At 41.4% G+C, this 17,358-nt stretch overlaps 1 protein-coding gene across 15 annotated transcripts in view; it reads left to right on the forward strand.

Annotated features, from left to right (window-relative positions):
- IL15 (interleukin 15) overlaps window positions 1-17,358 on the forward strand; it is a 104,322-nt gene that overhangs the window by 58,383 nt on the left and 28,581 nt on the right. Inside the window, exon 1 of one of the 15 annotated variants that reach the window (XM_063705561.1) lies at window positions 1,853-2,008. The exons of the other annotated variants lie outside the window; for them this stretch is intronic. The gene's annotated coding sequence lies outside the window, so the exon portion shown is untranslated. Of the gene's footprint in view, window positions 1-1,852; window positions 2,009-17,358 lie in introns of those variants that run through there. 15 annotated transcript variants of the gene reach the window in all.

Genomic DNA, 17,358 nt, shown 5'->3' on the forward strand with positions numbered 1-17,358 from the left:
AGAGGGAGAAGGGGACAGGTACCCAGGTTGGGCCAAATTCCCCTCCCCCTACAGCTTGAAGGGGACATAACCAATAGCCCGGGGGTTTTTGTGGACCTTTGGAGATTTCTTTGCTTATTTCCTTCTGGGCAGGGGAGATTAGAAGAGGATTATCATTAATAGGAAGGGGAGCTATAGGGAGGCTAGGATATGGGGGCAAGCTGGGAGGTCCTCCTGTAGGATGTAAATTGTAAGCTTTGCATAGTTGTGTATTCTCCCTCAATGAAAAGAAAGCTTGGATATAAGGTATTTCACTCCATTTGCCTTCTGTTTTACAGAAAAGGTCAAGCTGCAGGATAGTATTGTAATTTGTACTTCCCTCAGGTGGCCATTTTTCCCCATCAGAGAGAGAATATTGGGGCCAAGTCGTAGTGCAGAAAAAAATGATCCACTTCTTTTTCAGGGTTTGTGGGTCAAATTGGTCCCAATGGCTTAGGATGCATCTCAAGGGTGAGCCTGTTGATGCCTGAGTGTTTCCCATCTGAAAGACAAAACTGCCCGCAGTTTTGGTTTATTTTGTTTCTCCCCTGCCCAAGAACCTGCAATGGTCCCTGGACCCTGCTGATCGGAATAGTTGCACTCACCGACGCAGCAGCAGAAACAACCCCTGCCCAAGAACCCGCAACGGTCCCTTGACCCTGCTGATTGGAATAGTTGCGCTCACCAACACAGCAGCAGAAACACTAGTTTTCCTCCCAGGCCACGTAGAGTTCTCAAAAACCTGCACCCTTTCCTGTCCTCCTAGACCACGGGGAGGACTGACTGAGAAAAATCGGATTTAGTGGCCCTTACCAACGCATTCTCAAAAACCTGTTAGAGTCCTAAGCATTCTCCTGTTAGTACTGGGGCTTTACCCCTGTCCTATAAAGATGTTATGCCCCAAAAATGAAGTGGAGGGCCATACCCTGAGGGAGGGAAGGGATCTCCAGAGTTGGAGGAGTGACACCTTTTGTCCTCACTTATATGAATAGGAAGGATACAGTTTCTAAGGCTTCCCATATCCTAGCTTTGGGAATAGCTTTTGTTAGGCCTGTTAGTCTGAGGAGGGATCCTAAAATTCCAGGTAGTCCCCACTATGATGAGGCTTTGGGCAAAAATTATGTCTTTCTGATTGGTGAGCCCGGGTGCCTAAAGAAGGTAACAGAGTCCTGGAGTTTATACTAGAAATCATTCTTATAGGAGAAACTAGAAAAGCACCAGAGTCAGGTAGCAATTTTTAGAAGCAGGTCTAACCTCAGAGAAGAGAGGCGAGAGGAAGTTTTTCTGGCAGGCATTAGGACCCAGGGGGCAAGGGTCAGGATAGATAGGATAGATGCGTGAGTCTCGCTTGGGCGACATGCCTTTGAGAGTTCTGCTCATGGCCGCAGGGTCAACCAACTTGTTGTTGGGACTCCAGAGTTGCATGGCTTTCCTCTCTGTTGACCCTCAGCTCAGCCCAGAAGTACAGGAAAAGTGGAAGCTGGTTCTAGGCAAACCAACGGTCCCAACTCCGAAGAGTCGGGGGTTGTTAGAGAGCCCTTTCCCAGAAAGCCTGAAACCCGTCTTTAGTCCGGCAGCCTCGCTAGTCGCTTTTAACTGGCTGACAGGTGCCCGGCATTTAGCCCCCGAATTCTAAGGAAAGACAGGACAGAATAGCAAGCAAAAGGGGTCCGATGGTACTCACTGCTTGGCAATAGGTAATGGTCGCATCGCTCAGCAATAGGCGATGGTCTCACTGCTTGGCGATTGTCTCGCCACTTGGCAATAGGCGAAAATCCCTTTGTGGTCACCAAAATGTGTCTGGAATTGGTGGGTTCTTGGTCTCACTGACTTCAAGAATGAAGCTGCGGACCCTCGTGGTGAGTGTTACAGCTCTTAAGGTGGCGCATCTGGAGTTTGTTCCATCTGATATTCGGATGTGTTCGGAGTTTCTTCCTTCTGGTGGGTTCATGGTCTCGCTGGCTCAGGAGTGAAGCTACAGACCTTTGCGGTGAGTGTTACAGCTCTTAAGGTGGCGCATCTGGAGTTGTTCGTTCCTCCTGGTGGGCTCGTGGGCTCGCTGGCTTCAGGAGTGAAGCTGCAGACCTTTGCGGTGAGTGTTACAGCTCATAAAAGCAGTGTGGACCCAAAGAGTGAGCAGTAGCAAGATTTATTGCAAAGAGCAAAAGAACAAAGCTTCCACAGTGTGGAAGGGGACCCGAGCGGGTTGCCACTGCTGGCTCGGGCAGCCTACTTTTATTCCCTTATCTGGCCCCACCCACATCCTGCTGATTGGTAGAGCTGAGTGGTCTGTTTTGACAGGGCTCTGATTGGTGCGTTTACAATCCCTGGGCTAGAGACAAATGTTCTCCACATCCCCACCAGATTAGCTAGATACAGAGTGTCCACACAAAGGTTCTCCAAGGCCCCACCAGAATAGCTAGATACAGAGTGTCGATTGGTGCATTCACAAACCCTGAGCTAGACACAGGATGCTGATTGGTGTATTTACAAACCTTGAGCTAGATACAGAGTGCTGATTGGTGTATTTACAATCCCTGAGCTAGACATAAAGCTTCTCCACGTCCCCACCAGACTCAGGAGCCCAGCTGGCTTCACCCAGTGGATCCCACACTGGGGCTGCAGGTGGAGCTGCCTGCCAGTCCTGTGCCATGCGCCCGCACACCTCAACCTCTGGGTGGTCGATGGGACTGGGTGCTGTGGAGCAGGGGGCAGTGCCCATCAGGGAGGCTCGGGCCACACAGGAGCCCATGGAGGGGGTGGGAGGCTCAGGCATGGCAGGCTGCAGGTCCCGAGCCCTGCCCTGCAGGAAGGCAGCTAAGACCCGGCGAGAAATCGAGTGCAGCGCTGGTGGGCTGGCACTGCTGGGGGACCGAGTACACCCTCTGCAGCCACTGGCCCAGGTGCTAAGCCCCTCATTGCCCAAGTCTGGCAGGGCCGGCCGAATGCTCCGAGTGCGGGGCCTGCCAAGCCCATGCCCACCCGGAACTCCAGCTGGCCCGCAAGCGCCGCACACAGCCCCGGTTCCCGCTCGCGCCTCTCCCTCCACACCTCCCTGCAAGCTGAGGGAGCTGGCTCTGGCCTTGGCCAGCCCAAAAAGGGGCTCCCACAGTGCAGTGGTGGGCTGAAGGGCTCCTCAAGTGCCGCCAAAGTGGGAGCCCAGGCAGAGGAGTCGCTGAGAGCGAGCGAGGGCTGTGAGGACTGACAGCACGCTGTCACCTCTCACCACTACCCTGACATTTCAAATAATAAAACCTATTAGTCATCCTAGATTCTTTCTTCTCCCTTGTCCTGCATATCCAGACAGCCAACAAGACCTGATAATTTTCCTATGAAGTATTATTCCAATCAGTTTCCTCTTTGCAATTCCTATTGCTACTTTCTCGATTTAGGTTCTTATGCGGACTACTACAATAATAATTGACTTGTTTTCCTACCCTAAGCCTTGCTTCCTTTAAGCCCTCTGCATAGCGGTCCAGATACTCTACATCAAATACAAATTCGATCATGCCATTACATGCATGAACACAATGAACAGCAACTTCTCCTGTCAAGAAAGGCTCTCCATGATGTACTCCTATGTTTTTCATTTTCCATATTACCGCCACTCCCTTTATCCAACTTTATGTGCTAGTAAAATTGAACTGCTTGGAGTTTACTGGTGTGCTTCATGTTTCATGCCTCTGTGCCATTGCCCATTATTTCCACTCTGCCAGGAAAGTGCTTTTCTTCTGTATTAGATTAACTTTAATCATTTCTTTAAGATGATTTATTTTTATCATCTCTAGGATGTTTCTTGCATCTAAAAATCCTATAATACTGTATTAATCAATTTTCATACTGATATAAAGATACTACCTGAGACTGGGTAATTTATAAACATAAGAGGTTTAGTTGACTTGCAGTTCTGTATGACTGGAGAGGCCTCAGGAAACTTACAGTTATTGTGGAAGGGGAAGGGGAAGCAGGCACCTTCTTCACAAAGTGGCAGGAGAGACAGAACATGCAGGAGAAACTGCCAATTTTAAACCATCATATCTCATGAGAACTCCATCACTATCATGAGAACAGCATGGGGGAAATTGCCCCTATGATCCAATCACCTCACACCAGATTCCTCCCTCAACATGTGGGGATTACAATTCAAGATGAGATTTGGGTGGGGACACAAAGCCAAACATTATCATTCTGCCCATGGCACTGCCCAAATCTCATGTCCTTTTCCATTTTGAAACCAATCACACCTTCCCAACACTCCCCCAATGTGTGAACTCATTCTGGAATTAATCGAAAAGTCCAAGTCCAAAGTCTCATCTGAGACAAGATAAGTCCCTTCTGCCTATGAGCCTGTAAAATCAAAAACAAGTTAGTTATTTCCAAGATAAAATGGGGGTTCAGGCATTGGGTAAATGTTCCCATTCCAAATGGGAGAATTTGGACAAAACGAAGGGGCCACAGGTTCCATGCAAGTCCAAAATCCAACAGGGCAATCATTAACTCTTAAAGCTCCAAAATGATCTCCTTTGACTTCATGTCTCATATCCTGGGCAGGCTAATGCAAAGGGTGGGCTCCCAAGGCCTTGGGCATCCCTACTGGGTCTGCAGCATACAGTCCCTTTAGCTGCTTTCATGGGCTGGCATTCAGTGCCCGTGGGTTTTCCAGGATCATATTGCAAGCTGTCAGTGGATCTATCTTTCTAGGGTCTGGAGGTCAGTGGCTGTCTTCTGACAGCTCCATTAGGCAGTGCCTCAGTGGAGACTCTGTGTGGGGGCTCCAACCCCACAATTCCCCTCCACACTGCTCCAGCAGAGGTTCTCCAGGGGCTTTGCCCCTGCAGCAGACTTCTGTGTTGATATCTAGGCATTTCCATACATCCTCTAAAATCTAGGCAGATGCTCCCAAAGCTCAATTCTTGTCTTCTGTGCACCTGCAGGCCAAACACCATGTGGAAACCACCAAGGCTTGGGGCTTGCACCCTCTAAAGCATGGCCCAAGCTGTGCCTTGGTCCCTTTTAGCCACAGCTGGAGCTGGAGTGGCTGGAACACAGGGTGCCATGTCCCGAGGCTGCACAAAGGAGTTGGGCCCTGGGCCTGGCCCACAAAACTGTTTTTATTTTCCTAGGCCTCCAGGCCTGTAATGGGTGTGGCTGCCTTGAAGATCTCTGAAATGCCTGGAGACATTTCCTGCATTGTCTTGGCAATTAACTTTTGGCTGTTTGTTACTTAGGCAAATTTCTGCAGGCTTGAATTTCTCCACAGAAAGTGGGTTTTTCTTTTCTACCAAATGGTGAGGCTGCAGATTTTCCAAACTTTTATGCTTTGTTTCCCCTTTAAACATAAGTTCAATTTCAAACTATCTCTGTGAGAGCACATAAATACACTTTCAGGAAAAGCCAGGTCACCTCTTGAATGCTTTGCTGTTTAGAAATTTCTTCTGCCGGATACCCTAAATCAACTCTCTCAAGTTCAAAGTTGCACAGATCTTTAGGTCCGGGCAAAAATGCCACCAGTTTCTAAAGTGACCTTTACTCCAGTTCCCAACAAGTTCTTCATCTCCATCGAAGATCATCTCAGCTTGGACTTCATTGTCCATATCACTATCAGCATTTTGGTCAAAATTATACAACAAGTCTCTAGGAAGTTCCAAACTTTTTCACATCTGCCTGTCTTCTTCTGAGCCTCCAAACTGTTCCAACGTCTGCCTGTTACCCAGTTCAAAAGTCACTTCCACATTTTCAAATTATCTTTGTAGCAGTACCCCCCTCTGCCAATTATCTGTATTAGTCCATTTTCACACTTCTACAAAGGTACTACCTGAGCGCCACTGCACTCCAGCCTCAGCCAGGGGAACAGAGCAAGACTCCGTCTCAAAAAAAAAAAAAAAAAAAAAGATACTACCTGTGGCTGGGTAGTTTATAAACCAAAGAGGTTTAACTGACTCACAGTTCTACATGGCTGGGGAGGCCTCAGGAAACTTACAATCATGGCAGAAGGCAAAGGGGAAGCAGGCACCCTCTTCGCAAGGTGGCAATAGAGACAATGCAGGAGAAACTGCCACTTTTAAACTATCAGATCTTGTGAGAGCTCCCTCACTATCCCGAGAACAGCATGGGGGATACTGCCTTCATGGTCCAATCACCCCCCACTGGGTCCCTCCCTCGACACATGGGGATTACAGTTCGAGATGAGGTTTGGGTGGGAACACAGAGCCAAATCATATCAAATACTATGTGTTGTTTTTCTATAAATTCCTAAAGGACAGGAACCGTGCTCATTCACTTTTGTAACCATAGTGCCTGACACATAGGGGATATTCAGTAAATATCTGCTGAACAGAACTGAATAGTTAACACTAATAGGTCCCTAAATCTCTTTGCACTTACTGACTTATTTCTTATTTGGTATATTATCAATTTTTCCATGATTGTTTCTTTAAAAATTAATGAATTTATGATTTATTTATACAGTAAATATTTATTGAGTGGTAATTGTACGAAAGATACTTCTAGATAGTGGGAAAACAAGAATAACAAATTAGTATTAAATGATTTAGATACGCATTTATTGGATAAATAAGACAATTTCATTAGTCATTTGAAACAAAAAAAATTAGTGAGCCCATACTCTGTTCCAGGCACTATTCTGGAAGGAAGAAAATTCTGGGAGGAGAGGAAGGAGGTAGCACATATAGACTATTTTTAAGAGTTTTTTGATTGTACTGAAGACAGAAAGCTTAGGCAGTAGTTGGAAGAATTGGTGAGGTCAAGAGTTTTTCTATATGAGAGAAATAATTGTATATAGGTATTACTGATATGAATGATCCAGCAGTGTCAGAAAAACTGGTGATGTGGGAGACACTGGGTTCAATTAATGGAACAATGGTGTTGAGAAAGTTTAAAAAGGCAAGTATTTACTGCACCAATGGATGGTTTTACCTTAGGTAGTGGCACAGTTTATCTGTGGTTGTAAAGGGAAAACAGAGCAGATGGACACAGATACAAAGAGATGGAAGCTGTGGAAGTCCTCTGGTGAGTCCTGTTTTCTAGGTGAAATAAGCAAGTGATCATCCACATGTGAACGTGGAGAGTATTGGTTTAAGGAAAAAAGAGAAGCAGAGCGATAGTCACCTGAGAAAATTACTGGACTATTAAATGTAATAAAATAGCTGGGCATTATTAAGGGTTGGTTCTCTTGAGGTTAGAGATCATGAATTGAAAGTGAGCTTCACCATTCAATATATGATATTTCTCCAGGTACAGTCTGATGCAGGGGTACCTGCATCAGGCAGGCAGAGAGGTGAGCTTAACCAGGTCAGATACTTTATCAAGTAATTTCAATGAAGGAAAAAAGAGGCAGTGCTGTGGAATCTGGTTGCAAGGGAGGTGGTACGTGCTTATATTTAAGATCATGGAAGGCCTGCAGTAGAAATAACTGGAGAAGCCCAGGGCTCAATTCTTAGACCCTCTTTATCCTCCTTCCTTTGCTAGGTGATCTCAGCCAGCCTTGAGGCCCTGCAAATCATCAATAGGCAGGTGTATTTCAAATTTATATCTCCAGCCTGGACCTTTATCCTGAAATACAGCCCCCTTCTCAACATCTTGATAAAATTGGATATCTAAGAGGCATGAGACTTTCAAAAAACTCTGGACTTTTCCCACAGACCTGGTACTTCCATGGTTTCACCCATCTTAAGAGATGGCAGCCCTGCTCTTTTGGTATCTCAAGCCAAAACCTTCAGAGTCATCCTTTAGGCTTCCATTTCAAATGTAATGTCTAATTAATCAGCAAGTCCTACACCATCAGAATATACCCCTCTCTCCATGTCCATTACTATTTACTTTGGATTACTGTAGCACCTTCCAATTTGTCTCCCTGTGCCCATGCTTGTCCACACAAATAGTTCCTCAATATGGTAGCCCTGGTGTGCTTTTTAAAATTTAACCCAATTTATGTTCTCCCCACTCTCAACATGCTTTAAATGGGTTTCCCAATTAAGTCCCAGGTTCTTACCTGATGGCAGCCACCCCTATCTAATTTTAACTTTATACTCTTTGGCCAACTTCTCCCAATCCTTCTAAGCCTCTTCTCCTCCCTAGTCTCTCTTCTGCTCTGCTTCTATGATACCTTTTTTTTTTTTTTTTTAAGATTCCACATATGAGTGAGATTATGTAGTACTTGTCTTTCTGTGTCTGGCTTATTTCACTTAACGTGATGTCCTACAAGTTCACATGTTCTCATAAATGACAACACTTCATTCTTTTTATGACTAAATAGCATTCCATTGTGAATATATATCACATTGTATTTATCCACTCATTTAGTTGGAGACTTAAGGTTGTTTCCACATTTTGGGTCTTGGAAATAGTGCTGCAATAAACATGGGATTTCAGATATCTCTTTGATATATTTATTTCATTTTCTTTGGATGTATACCCATTAGTTGGATTGCTGGATCCTATGGTAGTTCTGTTTTTAATTGTTTGAGGAACTTCTATACTGTTTTCTCTAATGGCTGTGCTAGTTAACAATCTAACCAACAGTGCATAAGTTGTGGCCTCTCTTCACACCCTTACTAACACTTGTTTTGTCTTTTTGATAATTAGAGACTTTTGCCCATTTTTCAAGTGGTATTGTTTCTTCAAATTTGAGTTGTTTAAATTCACTATATATTCAGGATATATACACTATATATTCAGATGGGTAGTTTGCAAATATTAATATTTTCTCCTTTTCTGTGTGTTATCTCTTCACTCTGTTAATAGTTTCCTTTGCTGTTCAAAAGCTTCTTCATTTGATATAATCTCATTTTCCTATTTTTGCTTTTGCTGCCTATGATTTTGAAGTTATTTAAAAATTATCTTTGCCAAGCCAAATGTCATGAAACATTTCCCCTATATTTTCTTCTGGTAGTTTCACAGTTTTAGGCTTTACATTTAAATATTTAATTCATTTTGATTTGACTTTTGCATATAGTCTAGTCTTATTTTTCTGCATGTGATGATGCAATTTTCCAGCACCATTTATCGAAAGACTGTCTTTTACCCAATATATATTCTTGGCACCCTTGTTGAATATTCGCTGTAGGCATGTGAACTTATTTCTGGGTTTTCTATGCTGTTCAATTGGTCTATGCGTCTGTCTTTTATGCCAGTATCATGCTGTTTTGGTTACTAGAGCTTTGTAGCATATTTCAGGTAGTATGAAGAACCTCCTACAATATTCTTTTTGCTCTGAATTCCTTTGGCTATTTGGGGTGTTTAGTAGTTCCACATGAATTTTAGAATTTCTTTTATATTTATGTGAAAAATATCATTGGTATTTTGATAGGTATTCCATTAAATCTGTAGGTTGCTTTGGGTAGTATGGTCATTTTAACAATATGAATTCTACTTCATGAACACTGGATAGCTTTCCATTTTTTCAGTGTCTTCACATTCGTTCAGAAAAGGTTTATAGTTCTTAGTATATGGAATTTTATTACTTTCTATTTTTATTTCAATAGATTTTGGGTAACTGTGGTTTTTGGTTACAATGATAAGTTCATTAGTAAGGTGTAAGGTGGTATCTCATTGTGGTTTTAATTTGCATTTCCCTGATGATTAGTGATGTTGAGCATTTTTTCATATGTTTGTTGGCCATTTGTATATCTTCTTTTGGGAATTATTTATTTTTGTCCTTTGCCCACTTTTTGATGTGATTATTTGTTTTTTTCTTGCTGATTTATTTGAGGTCCTTGTACATTATGAATATTAGTCTTTTGTCAGTACATAGTTTGCAAATATTTTCTCCCAATTTGTGGGTTGTCCATTTACTCTGCTGATTATTTCTCTTGCTGTGCAGAAGCTTTTTAGTTTAATGAGGTTCCATTTATTTATTTTTGTTTTTGTTGCATTTGCTTTTGGGGTCTTAGTCATAAATTCTTTGCCTAAGCCAATGTCTAGAAGTTTTCCCAATGTTGTCTTCTAGAATTTGTATGGTTTCAGCTCTTAGATTTAAGTCTTTGATCCATCTTGAGTTGATTTTTGTATAAGGCGAGAGATGAGGATCCAGTTTCATCCTTCTATATGTGGTTTGTCAGTTTCCCCAGCACTATTTATTGAGTAGGATGTTCTTTCCCCAATTTATGTTTTTGTATACTTTGACAAAGATCAGATTGCTGTAACTATTTGGCTTTATTTCTGGGTTCTCTAGTCTGTTCCATTGGTCTACATGACTATTTTCATTCCAGTACTATGCTGTTTTGGTAACTATATCCTCGAAGTGTAATTTGAAGTCAGATAATGTGATGCCTCCAGATTTGTTCTTTTTGCTTAGTCTTGCTTTCGCTGTGTGGGTTCCTTTTTGGTTCCATATGAATTTTAGGATTGTTTTTTCTAGTTCCGTGAAGAATAATGATGGTATTTTGATGGGAATTGCATTGAATGACCAGATTGCTTTTGGCAATATGGTCATTTTCACAATATTGATTCTACCCATCCATGAGCATGAGACCTGTTTCCGTTTGTTTGTGTCATCTATATTTCTTTCAGCAGTGTTTTGTAGTTTTCCTTGTAGAGGTCTTTCACCTCCTTAGTTAGGTATATTCCTTCATTTTTTTTTTCAGCTATTATAAAAGAGGTCGAATGACAATTCAATCGATGTCTTCTTTACCGATTTGGATGCCCTTTATTTCTTTCTCTTGTCTGATTGCTCTGGTCAGGACTTCCAGTACTATGTTGAATAGAAATGGTGAAAGTGAGCATCCTTGTCTTGTTCCAGTTCTCAGGGGGAATACTCTCAGTGCTTTTCCATTCAGTATTATGTTGCCTGTGGGTTTGTCATATATATAGCTTTTATTACTTTGAAGTAAGTCCTTTTTATGCCTATTTTGTTGAGAGTTTTAATTATAAAGGGATGCTGGATTATATCAAATGCTTTTTCTGTGTCTATTGAGATGATCATATGGTTTTTGTTTTCAACTATGTTTATGTGATGTATCATATTTATTGACTTGCATGTGTTAAACCATCCCTGCAACCCTGGTATGAAACTCACTTGATCATGATGTATTATTTTTTGATATGCTGTTCAATTTGGTTAGCTAGTATTTCATGAAGGATTTTTACATCTATGTTTAACAGGGATATTGTTCTGTGGTTTTCTTTTTTTGTTTTGTTCTTTCTGGGTTTTGGTATTAGGGTGATACTGGTGTTATAGAATGATTTAGGGAGGATTCTCTCTTTATCTTTTGGAATAGTTTTAGTAGGATTGGTATCAATTCTTCTTTGAATGTCTGATAGAATTCAGCTGTGAATCCATCTGGTTCTGGACTTTTTTTTTTGTTGGCAGCTTTTTTTATTACTGATTCAACCTGGCTGTTTGTTATTGGTCTGCTCAGGGTTTCTATTTCTCTCTGATTTAATCTAGGAGGATTGTATATTTTCAGGAATTTATCAATTTCCTGTAGGTTTTCTTGTTTGTATGCATAAAGTTGTCCATAGTAGCCCTGAATAATCTTTTGTATTTCTGTGGTATTGGTTGTAATATCTCTTGTTTCATTTCTAATTGAGCTTAATTGAATCGTCTCTCTTCTTGGTTAATCGTACTAATGGTCTATCCATTTTGTTTATTTTTTCAAAGAACCAGCTTTTAGTTTCATTTATCTTTTTTATTTTTTTCTTTCATTTTCATTTAGTTCTGCTCGGATCTTTGTTATTTTTTTTCTTCTGCTATGTTTGGGTTTAGCTTGTTCCTGTCTCTTAAGTTCCTTGAGGTGTGATATTAGGTTGTTTATTTGTGCTTTTTGACTTTTTCATGTAGGCATTTAATGCTATTAACTTTCTTCTTAGCACTGCTTTTGCTGTATCCCAGAGGTTTTGATAAGTTGTGCCACTATTATCATTCCTTTCAAAGGATTTTAAAATTTCCATCTTGATTTTATTGTTAAGCCAAAAATCATTCAAGAGCAGATTATTAAATTTCCATGTATTTATAAAGTCCTGAGGGTTCCTTTTGGAGTTGATTTCCAGTTTTATTCTACTGTGGTCTGAGAAGATACTTGATATGATTTTGATTTTCTTAAATTTAATGAGAATGATTTTGTGGTTTATCATATGGTCTATCTTGTAGAATGCTCCATGTGCTGATGAGAAGAATGTATATTCTGTGGTTGTTGGGAAGAACTTTCTGTAAATATCTGTTAAGTCCATTTGTTCTATGGTATAGCTTAAGTCCATTATTTCTTTGTTGACTTTCTAACTTCATGATCGACCTAGCGCTGTCAGAGGAGTATTGAAGTCCCCCACTATTATTATATTGCTGTATATCTCATTTCTTAGGTCTAGTAGCTATTGTTTTATAAATTTGGGAGCTCCATTGTTAGGTGCATATAAATTTAGGATTGTAGTATCTTTCTGTTGGACTAATCTTTTATCAGTATATAATGTCCTTCTTTGTCTTGTTTTACTGTTGTTGCTTTAAAGTCTGTTTTGTCTGATGTAAAAATAGCTACTCTTGTTTTTTGTTTCCACTTGCATGGAATATCTTTTTCCACCTCTTTCCCTTAAGTTTATTTGAGTCCTTGTGTGTTAGGTGCATCTCTTGAAGACAACAGATATTTGGTTAGTGGCTGTTTTATCCATTCTGCTATTCTGTATGTTTTAAGTGGAGCCATTTACATTCAACATTAATATTGAGATGTGAAGTACTGTTCTATTCATCATGTTAGTTGTTTCCTAGATACTTTCTTTTTTATTGTGTTATTGTTTTATATACCCTATGAGATTTATTTATTTATTTTGAGATGGAGTTACCCTCTTGTCGCACAGGCTGAGTTGCAATGGTGTGGTCTCGGCTCACTGCAATCCCCATCTCCCGGGTTCAGGCGATTCTCCTGCCTCAGTCTCCTGAGTAGCTGGGATTACAAGCACCCACCACCATGCCTGGCTAATTTTTGTATTTTTAGTACAGATAGGGTGTCACCATGTTGGCCAGGCCAGTCTCGAGCTCCTGACCTCAGGTGATCCATCTGCCTCAGCCCCCCAAAGTGCTGGGATTATAGGAGTGAGCCACTGTGCCTGGCTGAGATTTATTCTTTAAGGAGGTTCTATTTTGGTGTATATTGAACTTTTGTTTTAAGATTTAGAACTTCTTTTAGGATTTCTTGTAGTGCTGGGTTGGTAGGGGCAAATTCCTTCAGTGTTTGTCTGAAAAATACTTTCCCTCTCCTTCATTTATGAAGCTTAGTTTTGCTGGATAAAAAAAGTCTTAGCTGACAACTTTTTTGTTTAAGAAGGTTTAAATATAGGGCCCCAATCCCTTCTGGCTTGCAAGGTTTCTGATGAGAGATCTGCTGTTAATCTGATAGGTTTGACTTTATAGGTTGCCTGATGCTTTTTTCTCATAGTTCTTAAGATTCTTTCCTTTGTCTTGACTTTAGATAGCTTGATGATGATGTGCCTTAGTGATGGTCTTTGTGCAATTAATTTCCCAGGAGTTTTTAAAGCTTCTTGTATTTGCAGGTCTAGATCTCTAACAAGGCCAAGAAAGTTTTCCTCAATTATTCCCTCACATAAGTTTTTCTAACTTTTATACTTCTGTTCTCCATCCAGAGCAAGAATTATTCTTAGGTTTGACCATTTTACATAATCCCATATTTTTTGGAGACTTTGTTCATTAAAGAAAAATTGTTTTTGTCTTTGTCTGATTGGGTTAATTTGAAAGCCTTGTCTTTGAGCTCTGAAATTCATTCTTCTATTTGTTCTAGTCTATTGTTGAAACTTCCCACTGCATTTTGTATTTCCATGGCATGTCTTTCATTTCAAGAAGTTCTGATTTTTTTAATGATATCTATTTCTCTAGAAAAATTTTCATCCATATTCTGGATTATTTTTTAAATTTCTTTAAGTTGCTTTTCACCTTCTCTGGTATCTCCTTGACTAGCTGAATAGTCAACTTTCTGAATTCTTTATCTGGCATTTCAGAGATTTCTTGGTTTGGATCCATTGCTGGGGAGCTAATGTGATCTTTTGGGGGTGTTATAGAACCTTGTTTTGTCATATTACCAGAATTACTTTTCTAGTTCCTTCTAATTTGGGTAGACTATTTCTTTAAATTGTTCTTGAATTTATTTTTGATGGGACTGAGGTTTTTTTTTTATTTTTTCCCTCTTAAGGATCTGACTTTAATGTTTATATTTTATTTTAGCCTAATTTAATTCTTGGTGCTTTTAGGGTGAAGACTTTGTATGAGTTCCTTAGTTATAGAGAGGCTTTGTGTGCTGGTTGTTTGTAGTAGTTATGTACTTGTTGTGTGGGCAAGTTCACTGTCTCCTATGGAGTTGGAATGGCAGGGATCTCTTGAAGTTTATCTCATTCTCTTGTGCTGTATACTTTATTTATTTAATTTTACTCCAGTATTTTATTTACTGAGTTGATGATTCAGGCTTCAGTCCAATAGGAGAGGTAGCCGTTGGTAGTCACTGGTTGTAGCTAAGGCAGGTGGGTACATGTAATACTCAGTGGTGGGCAGGGATCCCAGCCTTGATGAAGGTGGCTAAGGGAGTTCTCAATTAGATGTCCTGAGGTTGTACCAGGATGAAGGGTGTGAGCTACCTCAGTTCCCCTGCCAGGCCAACAGAAAAGCTATCCACCTCATAGCCTCACTCCTGTACCAGTGTTCTGGCTATTCAGATCATACGGGCACCTCTTTTCATGTGTAGGAATGTTGATGCTCCAAGTAGTGGGGAATTGTGACCTTGCCTCTTATGCAGGCCTGAATATGGAGAGTACTCCCCCTGTTGGGCTGCAATCACCATGAATTGTTCCAGGAAGGCTGTCTATTGACGCATATACACTGCATTCTTGTGGTAGAAACTCCAGTTGTGTCCGCAGTGATGTACTAGGGTTGAAAAAGGATCTCTTCTCCAAGACCCTTCATGATCACAGAGGCTGCCTACCTGTTGGCGTAGAGGTGCTGACTTTCTCTATTGTGCCCAGCTCTGCACTTGGGTCACTGCTGAAAGAAACATTCCACCAGTGGAAAGATCTGGGACTTAAGCCTGCTGTTCAGACTCTTTTGTTCCATGGGGTGTTCTCTTGATATGGTGTTCTCTCCCTTCCCCTAAAAACGGGACTTCTTGAGAGCTGTACTGCAGTGATTACTATTGATCTTCTGGGTCTAGCCACCCAGTAGGGCTACCAGACTCTGGGCTGGTGATGGAGAATGTCTGCAAAGGATCCAGTGATGTGACCTTTCTTCAAGTCTCCCAGCAATGGATACCAGCACCTGCTTTGAATGGAGGTGGCAGGGGAGTGACGTAGACTGAGATTCCTTGGTTGTCAATAGGCTTAGTGTGCTGGCTTTCTTGAATGCTGGTTATACTAATAGTGAACTTGTCATGTGGACAGACTCAGGACCCCTGGATAGCCAGGGTATTGCAGGCAGTGGTGTAAGCTGAGATCCCACAGCTCTTTTCTCCTTCCTGAGAGCAGTGATATTCTGCTGAGAGGTATTGTGATGGCCTGAGTTGGCTGGCCTCCAGCCAGGAGGTGGCGCTTGCAAGACAGCATCAGCTGCAGTAGCAGCAGTGGGATTTGAACTTGCTTTAAGTTGCCCAGGGGAATTATTCTGGTTTCTTAGGTGATGGACAGGGCTGTAGAGCTCCCAAAAGTTTATGTTATTTGTGTTCATCTACTAGGATGAGTGGAGAAATATCACCAGGTGAGGGCAGGGTTAGGTGGGTCTGAGCTCAGACTCCCCTTGGGTGGGGCCTGCCGCAGCCACTGTAAGAGGCATGGGGTGGTTTGCAGGCCACTAGGGTAATGATCCAGAGGTGAGTATAACTGCTTCTGCTATGCAGAAGATTTCACAAAGGGAGTGGGGAGTAGCGGGCAGCAGTAAACCTCATCCAGCTCCTTGCAGTTGGCAAGGCCAATCTCGCTCCTGAAGTGTCCTGCTATCAGCACCAGGTTTAGGTCCACATAGCCTATGCACAGAACTCAGACCTGCCTGAGGCCATAAGCTTTCCTGCAGAAATAGCAAGCATGACTTTTGGGTCACGTCCCTCCTCCTCTCATCTGCCCTCAAGGCTGGTCAGCAGTGCTCTTCCCACTCACCACCAAGTTCTGTTGTTGGGTGTACATCCCTACTCAAAATTATATCACAAATTCAGCTGGGAGCTTCTTTTACCCTGTGACCCCTCCCTGAGCTCATTGGCTAACTTTCTTGAGGGCTCCTGTGAGATATAGTCAGGAATGGCTTTCCTTGGTTCATACTAGAGACTCAGAATACCTGCAAGGCACTTCCTACGACTGCTTCTACTTTTATTTTCACGAGGCTCCCTAAATTTGTTCCAGCTCTTGGTAGCATTAAGGCCTTCTCCTGTGGCCTGGATTTTCAGATTCCTTAGTGGGGATATGTGCTCAAAGGTAGAATCTCCCCGTCTCATACTCTGGGAACTTTTATTTTTTTTCCTATCTCATGGAGTAGGCTGCAGCCTATCACTTCTTTCAAAAGGTCTGTGGATTTTTCCAGTTTTGCCAGTGGGAGAGGCATGCTAACACTGCCTCCTATCTGCTATCTTGAAAAAAAAAAATGTGTATCGATCATTCACTTCCTTGGTTAAGTATATTTCTAGGTATTTGATTTTTTTAATTTTTTGTAGCCATTGTAAATAGGATCCCTTTTTGATTTCCATTTTAGCTAATTCATTATTGGTGTATAGAAATGCTGGTGATTTTTAAATGTTGTTTTTCTGTCCTGCAACTTTACTGAATTTGTTAATTTTAAAAGTTTTTTGATGAATTCTTTAGGGTTTTTAATATATAAAGTTTTATCATCTGTAAACTGGGACAATTTGACTTCCTCCTTTCCAATTTGGATGCCTTTTATTTATCTGGCCCAATTGTTCTGGGTAAGATTTCCAGTACTATGTTGAATAGAAGTGATGGATAGGCATCCTTGTCTTGTCTTTAATCTTAGAAGAAAAGCTTTCAGCTCTTCCCCCTTCAGTATGATGTTAGCTGTTGTTTTGTCATATATGACCTACTGAGATACATTCCTTCTATGTCTAATTTTTTGAGAGTTCTTCACATGAAGGAATGTTGAAGTTTTTCAAATGCTTTTCTGCATATTATCATCTGGGTTTTGTTTTTCTTCCTGTTAATGTGTTGTACCATATTTATTGATTAGCTTGTTATACCATGCTTACCATGCTTGCATCTCTGGGATGAATCCCACTTAATCATACTAAATGATTTTTTTAATATGCTGTTGGATTCAGTTTGCTACTCTCTCATTAAGAATCTTGTGTCTATATTCCTCATCAATATTGACCTATAGTTTTATGTTTTTGTTGTATC

This window comes from Gorilla gorilla, chromosome 3 (assembly GCF_029281585.2).
Source record: "Gorilla gorilla gorilla isolate KB3781 chromosome 3, NHGRI_mGorGor1-v2.1_pri, whole genome shotgun sequence".
Classification (NCBI taxonomy): Eukaryota; Metazoa; Chordata; class Mammalia; order Primates; family Hominidae; genus Gorilla; species Gorilla gorilla.